Genomic DNA, 12,190 nt, shown 5'->3' with positions numbered 1-12,190 from the left:
TACCTGGCTGCCAGAACATCACAACAGATACCCTGAGCAGGAAGTTTGATCAAGACCATGAATGGGAGCTGAATATGCGGGTAATCCTAGATAGTTTTCGGATGTGGGGGTTCCCAACAATAGACCTCTTTACAACCACACAAATCTCCAAATGCCCCCGTTCTGCTCCATAGCAGGACTCAGTCAACACTCTCTGGGCAATGTCGTCCTCATCAAGTGGAACGGTCCTTTCCTGTAGGCCTTCCCTCCCACTCCCCATGAGTGATTTGACTCGTGATGCTAATGCAAACAGACTACACCTCTGTCAGCAACCTTGCCTCTCATTTTAGATTACTTAATGGAACGCAAACAAATGGGCCTTTTCCATGAGTTTGATTGGTATACATTTGTCATCCATCACAACATTTCATCATAAAGTTGATGAATTTTCTGTTTTCATGCATCCGCTTCCTAAAGGGTTGCTTCAACTCCTATCCAGAAGTTAGGAACCCTTCCCTGCTATGGGACCTCAACTTAGTCTTCCATGCCTTCACCGGGCCCCCTTTTGAGCCCATGGCTATAAGCTCATTACTACACCTCTCTATGAAGGTTGCATTCCTAGGGGCCATTACATCTGCCAGGAGGGTGGGGGAGCTAGCAGCTCTCCTGACAAACCCACCTTATACAATCTTTTTCAAAGATAAAGTATCTCTCAGACCACATCCTAAGTTTTTACCTAAGGTTGTCTTATCTTTTCACCTTAATCAACTTATATACTTACTGACATTTTTTTCAAAACCACATATGAACAGATGGCAATCTAGGCTACGCTCCTTGGATGTCTGCAGGGCTATAGCCTTTTACATTGATAGAACAAAATCTTTTCACAGGTCTCCAAAACTGTTGTTTCAATCACCAAATGATCAGAAGACGATGCCATTTCCAAACAGTGGCTATCCAAATGAATATCAGACTGTATCAAACTGTGTTATCTCCAGCATGAATGACAACCCCCTACAGCAGAGGTGGGCAAACTACGGCCCGTGGGCCACATCTGGCCCGCGGGACCATCCTGCCCGGCCCTTGAGCTCTTGGCTGGGGAGGCTAGCGCCCCCAACCCCTGAGCTACGCCACAGTGCGGGCAGCAGGGCTGCGAGCTCCTGCCGCTCTGAGTGGCATGGTAAGGGGGCACTGGCACACGCGTGGTGGTGTAGGGGTTGGCTAGGGAGTCTTGGGGGGCAGTCAGGGGACAGGGAGTGGTTGGATGGGGCAGAGGTTCTGGGGCAGTTGGGGACAGGGAACAGGGGGGGTTGGATGGGAGTCCTGGGTGGCCTGGCAAGGGGCAGTCAGGGTACAGGGTGCGGGGGGGGGTTGGATAGGGGGTGGGATCCCGGGGGGGACGGTTTGGGGCGGGGGGTCCTGGGAGGGGGCGGTCAGGGGACAAGGAGCTGGGGGGTTGGATGGGTCGGGGTTTCTGAGGGGGGCAGTCAGGGGGCAGATAGGGGGCGGGGACCAGACTGTTTGGGGGGCACAGCCTTCCCTACCTGGCCCTCCATACAGTTTTGCACCCCGATGTGGCCCTTGGGTCAAAAAGTTTGCCCACCCCTGCCCTACAGGGATCCGTACGCACTCTACCAGGAGTCTGTTGGCCTCCATAGCATTTCTCAACAATGTTCGCATTGCAGAAATCTGTAGGACCACAACCTGGACATCACCACACACATTTACACAGCACTACGCGTTGCAACAGCATGCATCTTCCGATGCCCTGTTTGGTCACACAGTACTTTCACCTGCTGCAGCTTCAACTCAGAAGCCTCCTCCTTCCATCGGAGGGCACTGCTCTGAAGTCACCTAAAGTGGAGAACCCACAGGGACACCACTTGAAGAAGAAGAGAAAACCTTGTGCAGTAACGGAGGTTCTTCGATTTGTGTGTCCCTGTGGGTGCTCCACTACTCTTCCTCTTTCCCTCTGCTTTGGAGTTCTATCACCAGACTCTGCAGTAGAGAAGGAACAGAAGGGGGGTTGGTCGCATAGTGCCAGTTAAGCACATGAAGCGGCACAAGATGGGGACCGCGCATATGCGATCCAATCAGACACTACTACCATTAATCTCCGGCTATGAGCACGGGGTGCATCGACATTAAAGTGGAGCACCTGCAGGGACACACATCTCAAAGAGACTCTGTTATTGCACAGGGCGAGTAACTTTCTCTTCTGCCAACAAATGAAGGCTAGATTCTGGAAAAACAGTGAGCTGAAGTTGAAACACTTTTGGAGAGTGATCTTAAACCAGTGTCCCAAATCCCCTCTGCAACTCAGACTGTCCCTGGAGCATTCTGTTTCTCAGGAGGGTGAGCCGAGCAGGAATCTTCTGATTTCTTTGCAAGGTCTCCAAAAAGAGGGCTGCAGGCCCTCAAACTAAGCCCGGACTAGCTAGAGGAGGTCCCCAGTGCAGTTGGTCCCCTCTGTACCGACAGCGCCGAACCACGGTACCTGGGAAATGCATGGGTCCTCTGGTGCAGACACTGCTTATTAGCCTAGGGACCTGAAGGGCACAGGCTCTGAAGCTGTAGCACCACCTGTCAAAGGCAAGAGTGCAGACCATACCATCTCTGCGAAAGTGCTACCGGTGCGAAAATGCTCAATACTGACTACTGCCAGGGCAAGATCTCCGCCAGTTTCCTCGGTACTGGCGATTCAGCACAGACAAGTCCTGATGGTACTGACCACTGCACTACCACAGGAGTTTAGTTTTTTCAGAGATCTCCTGATGGCTGAGACTCCAGAGTTCCCATTACTCGGTATTGGAGCCCCAATACTGAGCACATCTCAATCCCTAAGATCACCGCTGGCACCGGGGCATTCACTTCCAGTCTCCTTGTCGCCTCCACTGCTTTCTAGCAAGGTTTCACATAGTGACCAAGATGATATCCTCTCACTACCCTCACATCATGGCTCATCTCTATCCCAACCAGGGCCTCCCTAGTCACATACTCAGTTGGAGTCTCAACCTTCTTGGTATGACCACCTGTGGGTACTGCTGCCAATGCCCTTTCCCTCTGCCCCAGTGGCCGTTTTGGGGTCAGTGGGCAGCCTACAGGCACTGTGGTTCTTGGGCACCTAGTGTCTCCTACCGAGAGTCAGTAGGACAATCTCCTTCAGTTTCTGTGTCCAGAGCCCCAGAACCTCAAGAGAAGCAGAAGGCCAGACTAGAAAAGGAGGTTACACCACCAGCCAATATCTCCTTCTCCTTTCCAGGCGAGGTGGTGATACTCCCTCCACCTTCCATGGCTCACGATTTTAAGCTCTTTTAGGATCTCACAAAAAGGGTGACAGGCACAGTGCAGATTCCCCTAGAGGAGGTCAAAGATACCCACCACAAGATGCTATGTATATTGCACACGTTCTTCTCACTGAGAATTATCCTCCCTGTTAACAAGGCGCTTCTGGGTCCTGCTAAGGTCATTTGGCAAACGCCAGCTTCTAACATGCCAGCATGCAAAAGGGCAGATAAAAAGTATTATGCACCTTCCAAGGATGCGGAATTCCTCTTTTCACGCCTGCCACATAATTCCATCGTGGTGGACGCTGTGAAATCCCGTGGCCGAGAGCATCATAGTAGAGCCACCCTTTATGACAGAGACTGGAAAATACTTGATTTATTTAATAGGAAAGCATACTCCATGGCAACTTTGCAATTCAGCATCGTGAATTACTAGGCCTTTTTGGTGAAGTACGACCACATGAACTTTGCCAAATTTAATGCATTTATTGACTGCTTGCCAGAAGCACAACAGGAACAGTTTCAGACTATCATACATGAGGAACACTGAGTGGCAAGAACAGCTCTCCAGACAGCACTAGATGATGTGGATACAGCGAGCCGCTCTTTATCGATGGCATTGGGAATTGTGATTACACCTCTCAGGACTGCCAGAAGAGGTACAGATGATGGTCAAAGACTTCTCTTTTGAGGGCTCTAAACTGTTTCCAGGCAAGGCCCAGGGCCAGCCGCTGAGGGTGGCCCGCCAAAGAGAGCACTGTGGGCAGGGTTTGCCTGAGTCCCACCGGACCTGCCGAGAGCCAGCTGGGAGAGAGTGGAGGGACACTAGCTGCAGGGGGCAGTTGGACAACTACCAGCCAGGTGACTCTCCGGAACAGGGGTTCCCATCCTTCCCCTTGCTCCACTGCCGTGTGCAGCCACTGCTACTGTTTTCCCCGCCTACCCCAGAGCCACCCCTGGCCATGCTGCTCTGGTCAGGGAGCATCCTGTCTGCTGTGCAGGGGGGAATGGGGAAAGGCTGATTTTGGGGTGTCCCTCTTCCCCTGCCCATGTGCCCTGTCTCCACTGTGGTGGGGTGACGGGACAGGGATCTGTGGGTGCTGCTGTCTCTCTGGGTCCGGCGCTGCTGGCAGCTGCTTGTGTTCAAACAATGCTTCAGGCTCCTGATCGTGAGTGTTTTCTTAGAGACAGCGCACTCATACACTCACTCACGTACGTGTACACACACCCACACCGGCCCCCCCCAGTACACACACCACCAGTGCTCCCTGCATCCGGGTCAGTTTCCCTACATGGGTGTAGGAGACGGATGCAGGGGTTAGGGGCAAAGGGGGCACAGTGCAGTGGTTAGGGGCTCAGGAGGGGGGCAGGGGTTAGGGTGAAGGGACACTGCAGGGTTAGGGGACGGGGGTTGGGGTGCAGGAGGGGGCACGGATTAGGATGAAGGCACAATACAGGGGCTAGGGGTGTAGGAGCAGGCAGGGGTTGGGATACAGGAGGGGGCAGGGATTAGGGTGAAGGGGGCATGGTGCAGGGGATAGAAGAGAAGGGATGCAGGGACTAGGGGCAAAGGAGGGGAGTGCAGGGATTAGTGGTGAAAGGGGCACAGTGTAGGTGTTAGGACACAGGATGGGAGGAAGGGGTTAGGAGTGAAGGAGGTGTAGGATATATGGGGTGCAGGAGGAGAGTGGAGGCATGAGGGGGCAGGTGTTAGGGGCGCAGGGGGCATAGTGCAGGGGTTAGGGGTGAAGGGAGAGTGTGGAGCCTGGGGAGCTTATGGGGGCCAGGGGCAATGGGGTGGGGGGGCACCACACCCACATTGGCACCAAAATGCAAGTTCGCCCAGGGTGCCATTTTCCCTAAGGCTAGCCCTGACAAGACCAACACATCACTTCACCCTCTTAAGGACTCCAGGACTGTACGACTCTTGCTAGGGATCTATACACAGGACAGAAAAGGAAATTCAGTCCTCAGTCATCCCATACATCCCGACTACCCCAGTATTCACCACTGCAGCATTACTGTGAGCCACAGAGAAGGAGACCTAAGATTCAGAGACTTAAACCATTAGCCCCATAATCCCCGATATCCCAGACCTAGACTTGAAACACCAGTTTTGACGCGTTGGTTGAGGCCCTGAGACACCACTCCCCACAATATAAGCTGCAACCTACAGATCTTCCACATCCCTTTGGATGCTGCCTAGCTCCTTTCTTCCAAAATTGGGAAAGCGTAGCTTCAGACAGATGGGTCCTGGAGATGATCTCTAGCTAGTATTCTATCCACTTCACCTCCCTCCCTCCTCTACACCCTCCCTGTCCCTTTTCAGGAACCTTTCTCACAAGAGTCTTTTAAGACAGGAAATAGATCACCTGGTAAACCTAGGAGCCATAGAATCCTATACCCGATACTTCCTGATCCCCAAGAAAAGTGGAGGGTGGAGACGCATCCTAGATCTGAGAGCACTGAACAAATACGCGAAGGCACTAAAGTTCAAGATGGTCACACTAGTAGCAGTTATCCCATCTATAGAGCTGGGGGGTTGTTTCTTGGCCCTTGAGCTCCATGGTGCCAACTTCCATATATCAATCCAGCCATCCCACAGATGATTCCTCAGGTGTACCTTTGATCAGGACCATTACCAGTACAGAGTACTTCTCTTTGGCTTCTCACTGCACTCAGAGTATTCTCCAAAATCCTCTCCGTAGTAGCAGCTCATCCACATAGCCTGGGGATCATGATTTACCCTTACTTGGATGACTGTCTCCTCAGAGCCCACTCCTTTGAAGATGTCCTGTGGGCCATCCAGTTGACTGTGGAGGTACACTCGCATTTGGGCTTGCAAATAAATGCTCAAAAATCGATCTTGACTCCATTATTGCGCTTGGAGTTCATAGGGGCTGATCTCGACTCAGTACAAGTGAGAGCACTCCTCCTGTGACACAGATTTCACACTCTGACCATTCTCATAAATACAGTTCAAGCCAGCCCACAAATGCCAGCCAGATACTGCTTCAAACTTCTCGGGCACATGGCGGAATTCATGTTTGTGAGCTCTCATGCTGGACTACACATGAGGTGCCTACGGGCATGGCTTAGGTCTGCCTACACACCAAACAGAGACAGATTAGACAAACCTGTCTTTATGCCTTCCAGAGTAAAACACTTCATGGAATGGTGGAAAGACCCTATGAATGTCTGTGCCAACCTCCTTCTCCCCCAACATTGCTTCTCACAACTGATACATCCCTAATAGATTGGGATCCGAACAACCGCAAGGTTCAGGGCAAATAGTCCCGAATGGAGTCAACTCTCCATATCAACATCTTAGAAGTAAGAGCGGTCAGTAATGTTAGTGCTCATGTACTTCCACTAATCAAGGACGCTCTCACAAAAGTCATGACAGACAAACATTGTATGCATGTTTTATGTCATCACGGGACTGCCAAATCATCCTCCCTGTGCACAGAAGTGCTAAAACTATGGAATTGGTGCATTCGCCACAATGTCCTCATATCAGCCACTTACCTGCCAGGAGTACAGAATATAACAGTGGACAGCCTCAGCAGGAATTTCTCACGTGACCACGAACGGGAAATGAATGCAACAGTACTCCGCTGCATATTCTGTCACCGGGGAACCCCCATGATAGACTTGTTCGGTACTTACCTGAACAGGAAGTGCTCATGCTATTGTTCCAGAGCCTGCCTTGGAAAACGCTCATTAGGGGATGCTTTCCTTCTTCCATGGGACACAGGCCTCCTATATGCCTTCCCTTGTTACCTCTGCTGCTGAAGGTCCTGATAAAAATAAAGAAGGAGAAAGCAAAAGTTGTACTGATTGTTCCCACCTGGCCTAATCCATAACTGACACAGCTAGTGACATGTCCTCCAATCTCTTGTTAGCCCATTCCTTACCTCCTTTCTCAGAACAATGGACAAACTTTCTATCCCAACCTACGGATCCTGTGGCCCAAGGCTTGGCTCCTTCATTATTCCGCCAGATAGAGAACTGCTGCTCTGAGGAGGTATAAGAAGTGTTCTTGCATAGTAGAAAATCAGCTACCCGTCGCATGGAAAAGGTTCCAGGTTTGGTGTATTTCCAAGCAAATTACCTCAATATCTTCCTCCCTCCCTGTCATGCTGGACTACACACTAGGCTTCAAGAGGGCAGGACTATCTTTTGGCTTGCTCAAAGTACATCTTGTGGCCATAAGGGCTTTCCGCCAGCAGATAGAGGGGTACTTGGTTTTCACCCATCCAGTGACAAAGAGATTTCTCAAGGGCATAGGAAACCTCTTTCCCCAATCCAGACACCCCTCTCTAACATGGGACCTGAATCAAACAGCCTGACTAGGCTGCTCTTTGAACCTATGGCCACCTGTTCCTTATGCATCTGTCAATGAAGACAGTATTCCTGGTAGCCATCACCATGGCACGAAGAATAGGGGAAATAGTGGCATTAATGGCACACTCTTCCTTCATAATTTCCTTTAAAGACAAGGTCACTCTCAGACAATACCCAGAGTTCATCCCCAGGGTGACCCCATCTTTTCACATGAACCAGCTTATTCACCTTCCTACCTTTTACCTAAAGCCTCACCATGATAACAGGTAGGCTATACTACATACACTGGATGTAAGGAGAGCCGTGGCCTTTTATTTGGATAAGACCAAGGCCTTTACAAAATCTCTCAACTTCTTCCTCTCAATTGCCGAAAGGTCAAAAGATGCAGGAATATCAGCCCAGAGACTCTCCAGATGGGTCTCAAACTGAATTAACTACTGCTGTCATACTTGTTCTTCGTTACCTCCGCCTGGAATCCCTAGGCATTCCACGAGATCAGTTTCCACCTCTACTGCATCCATTGAAAATGTTCCCGTTTCAGAAATCTGCAGGGCAGCGACTTGGGCATGTGCTCATACTTTCGCAGAACACAATGTGCTTACTAGAGACTCTGCTTCCAATGTCAGGTTTGGTTTCACAGTATTGTAATCCATAAGGGACTCAATTCTTAAGCCCCAACCCTTCTTCAGGGATACTGCTCAGGAGTCACCTACAATGGAGCACCCATAGGGACACTTCTCGAAGAAGAACCATCGTTACAGCACAAGGTGAGTAACTTCCTCTTATTAAAAGTTTGAAAAATTTAGTTAAAGCCAAAAGGAATTCATAAAAAAAAGCACAATTAATGCATAATTTCTGATATAAGAAAATACTGTTTTCAAAAAACCTTAAAATATCAGCACTTCAGTTTTCATGTCTGAAATACAAATACTTAAAGTAGTTTTTTAAAAATCCAAAAAGTTCACTTGTAGCTGAAACCTACAGTCTCCTAGTTTTCTTAGATATGTATCTGAAATAAAAATATAAAGTTTTGTTTAACTTCTCTTTGGTATTGCAGTATAAACACTTAAAACCTCACATGCAGAACAATGCAAGTGCACAGTCTCCTGTGTGTAGTGCAGCCAGTCACTTAGGAATGGATGTTGCTGTATATAGGACAGATTGTAGCTGGTCACTAGTCACATTTGTTGTATGCTAATTTAATATGGGTAATGTTGCTGCTGTGAATAATATTTAGCTCTTATAGTACTTTATCTGTAGATTTCAAAGTATTTTATAAAGGAAGGTAGGTATTCTTACCCACATTTTACAGATTGGAAAACTAAGGCACGGAGATGAAGTGGAAGAGCTGGGAATAGAACTCAGTTTTTTTAACTCCCAGTAAAGTGTCCTTACCACTGGGTGATGCTGACTCTCATTAAGAAAAATACAAATTTTACTGTGAAAAGGAACTTAACTGTAACTGGACAATAGTTATCCAGAAGAGGTGTTTCTAGTGCAGTACTGCAGGGACCTTCTGTTATTGGCCCAATGCTTTTCAATATCTTTATCAATCATCTGTAAGAAAATATAAAATCATTGCTGGTAAAGTTTGCACTTGACATAAAAATTGGACTGGTAAATAATGATGGGCATAGGTCAGTTATACAGACTGACTGGATCTCTTGTTAAAGTGGGTTTTTTTGAATAGGTTTTTTAACACTGAATGCAACATTATGCATCTACGAACAAAGTATGACCGTCACATTTATAAGATGGTGGTGTGGGGGGTGTAGATCCTGAAAAACAGTGACAGTGAAAAGGAGTTAGGGGTAAAGGATGTTGTGTGCTGGGCAACTGGTATTGCTCAGGATGACAGTTGGTGCATTTTGGATCAGCTGAAATGTTTTTTGTTTGTGTGTCTTTATGTACTCATTCTAAAGTATAGAGAATTGCAGTAACTTAGCCTGGAAATCAAACTAGCATAGATCACTGTGGTCTGGTCATCACTAGGAAAGTAGGGGGCACCACCTGCTTGGCAGATTCAGGTGGAAATTTGTTATTTATTTGAGCGAAACAGCTTGGGAGTACTAAAATTCTCTCTGTATTGACAGACTGCCTCAGCAGTGGATGATGAAATTATGGTGGCTAGCACTTCAAAATTGTTTTCTTTCCCCACCAAGGTAACCTCAGCTTTATTTTTAGCTAGCTACTTTTTCATCTACTTGCTGATCTTTGCCAGACATTGATATAGTTGGGTCATAGCACTACCAGCAGTGCAAGTGAGAGAGACATCAAACTGATTGACATTTGACACTGTGATATCTCACTAGGTTCTCCAGTAGCCTGATACAGATATTGAACAGGATGGATGTAGGAATAGAGCTCTGAGGGACTCCACAGATGAGCAGATTGGTATGAGGGAAGTTGCCCATTGTGTGAGAGCCAAAAGGAAGGATTTCATCTGGCTTAGTACTTTCCTGGTCTTCCTCATCCATGAACATGTGGTCATCCATTTTCATGACTAATGAAACTTCGATTCCATGTTCTAAACCAGGGGTGGGCATATTTTGGCCTGGGGGCCACATCCAGCCCTTCAGATGTTTTAATCTGGCCCTCGAACTCCCGCTGGAGAGCGGGGTCCGGGGCTTGCCCCGCTCCACATGTGCCATGGCTCTGCATGGCTACTGGAAGCAGCGGCATGTCCCCACTTAGGCTCCTACATGTATGGGCATCCAGGGGCTTTGCACATTGCCCCCGCCCCAAGTGCTGTTCCCGCAGTTCTCATTGGCTGGGAACTGTGGCCAATGGGAGCTGCAGGGGCAGTGCCTGTGGACAGGGAAGCACGCAGAGCCGCTTGGCTGTGCCTCTGCGTAGGAGCCAGAGTGGGGACATGCTGCTGCTTCCGGTAGCTGCTTAAGGTAATAGCTGCCAGGTAGGAGCCTGCATCCCTGGCCCACCCCCCCGCACCCCAACCCTGATCCCCCTCCCAATGTCTGAACCCCTCGGTCCCAGCCTGGAGTACCCTTCTGCACCCCCAACCCCTCATTCCCAGTCCCACCCCAGAGCCTGCACACCTAGCTGGAGCCCCCTCCAACCTGCTACCCCAGCCCAGAGCCCCCTCTTGCATCCTGAACTCCTCATTTCTAGCTCCACCCCAGAGCCCGCATCCCCAGCTGGTGCTCTCACCCCCTCTTGCACCCCAATCCCCAATTTTGTGAGCATTCATGGCCCACCATACCATATCCAGATGTGGCTGTCGGTTCAAAAAGTTTGCCCACCTCTGTCCTAAACTGAAACCTGATGGGAGAAGTGCCCAGTATCTTGGTGGTGGATACTTGTATTCGAATGTTGCTCTTTTGCCTATGTAGTCCTCCGTGTTCTGCTCTGTAGATAAGAGGTATTACATTAAAAGCATGTGCTTCGTATTTAATTTTGTAAAATAATGATCTGACTTATATCTTCTTGTTCTGTAAAACTATTATAAATTCCTAAATATCCTTGTAAATTACATGTAATTGTAAAGTGAGGGTTTTTTTGGTGGTCTTCCATTTTTCATATGCTAAATTGCACCATCTGTTTCTAAGTGTATTGACAGCGGAGAATTTCCCTGCAAACAAAAAGTTTTACGGTAAACATTTTTTTTCCCCACTATCGATGGCTTTGGTACGATTTCACTAGAAACTATTTACCAGCCAGACCTCTAGATATTTAACCTTTTAGTCCAATCAGATTAAAATCTTTCATTTGAAATGGATCAAGGTTTTTATGTAATGTAACTTTGTAGTTGATCTAGAAATGGGAAGTCCTTGATTCTTTTGCTTTAATCTACGTACAGTATTGATTTAATTATGCTTACTGTAGGATGAATTGTTAAAAGCAGAAGCTGGGTTTTTTCCACTTCCAGGGCTAGAGACACTCTGGGTTCTGTTGTTCTAAACTAGAGTTAACTTGCCAAGGAGGCAAAATTGACCCACAACAGCTTTGCATGGAGGTCCATGGGTTCAGCGCAACATAAAAAATGAAAGACCTGGCAGAGAGGTGTAGCTGGGGGTTCAGCTCCTCTAATAAGCAGCTTGAATTAGTGGGACGCCAATGGATCCCTAGTCAAGTTTAAAGCTGCCTCTCCCTGGCAAGTGTGGGCAGTGGAAACACCATCTCTCTTCATGGGGGCAAATTTTGCCTTTTTTTTTTTAATTCTGCTCCCACAATCCTGCAGGCTCTGCTGGGGCAGTGAGGTGTAGCCTGTGCTAGCCAGAATGAATTTGAATAATAAATGAATTAAATTTTTAACCAGGAGTGTTCCTATAATGTGAATAAACGTTACCAAAACGTCTAATGTGTTTATGTGCAAATGAAAACATGAAGAAAAATCAGAGGCTGAATAAACTATAATCTGCATTATCACAATTTCAGTGTGTATAAAATACATTGCTCTTATCCTTCCCTTTGCTCTGCAACATAAAGATTCTAAACACAGATTGAGAACTATTTGGTTAGTGTTAACCTGGGTGTGTGTATGTCAAGTTTCATTGTTGCTAAACCTGAGTTTATTGTGGGGTAAGTGATCTAAATATAACTATGCTGAGCTTTATTTA

The 12,190-nt window shown here is 47.9% G+C and overlaps 1 protein-coding gene across 4 annotated transcripts in view; it reads left to right on the top strand.

Annotated features, from left to right (window-relative positions):
- Positions 1–12,190, top strand: part of PHIP (PHIP subunit of CUL4-Ring ligase complex) — a 309,729-nt gene that overhangs the window by 30,986 nt on the left and 266,553 nt on the right. The window lies entirely within an intron of this gene.

Source organism: Caretta caretta, chromosome 3 (genome assembly GCF_965140235.1).
Source record: "Caretta caretta isolate rCarCar2 chromosome 3, rCarCar1.hap1, whole genome shotgun sequence".
In the NCBI taxonomy this organism is placed as follows: domain Eukaryota; kingdom Metazoa; phylum Chordata; order Testudines; family Cheloniidae; genus Caretta; species Caretta caretta.
The sequence above is the reverse complement of the archived record's forward strand: the minus strand, read 5'-3'. Positions and strand labels throughout refer to the sequence as shown.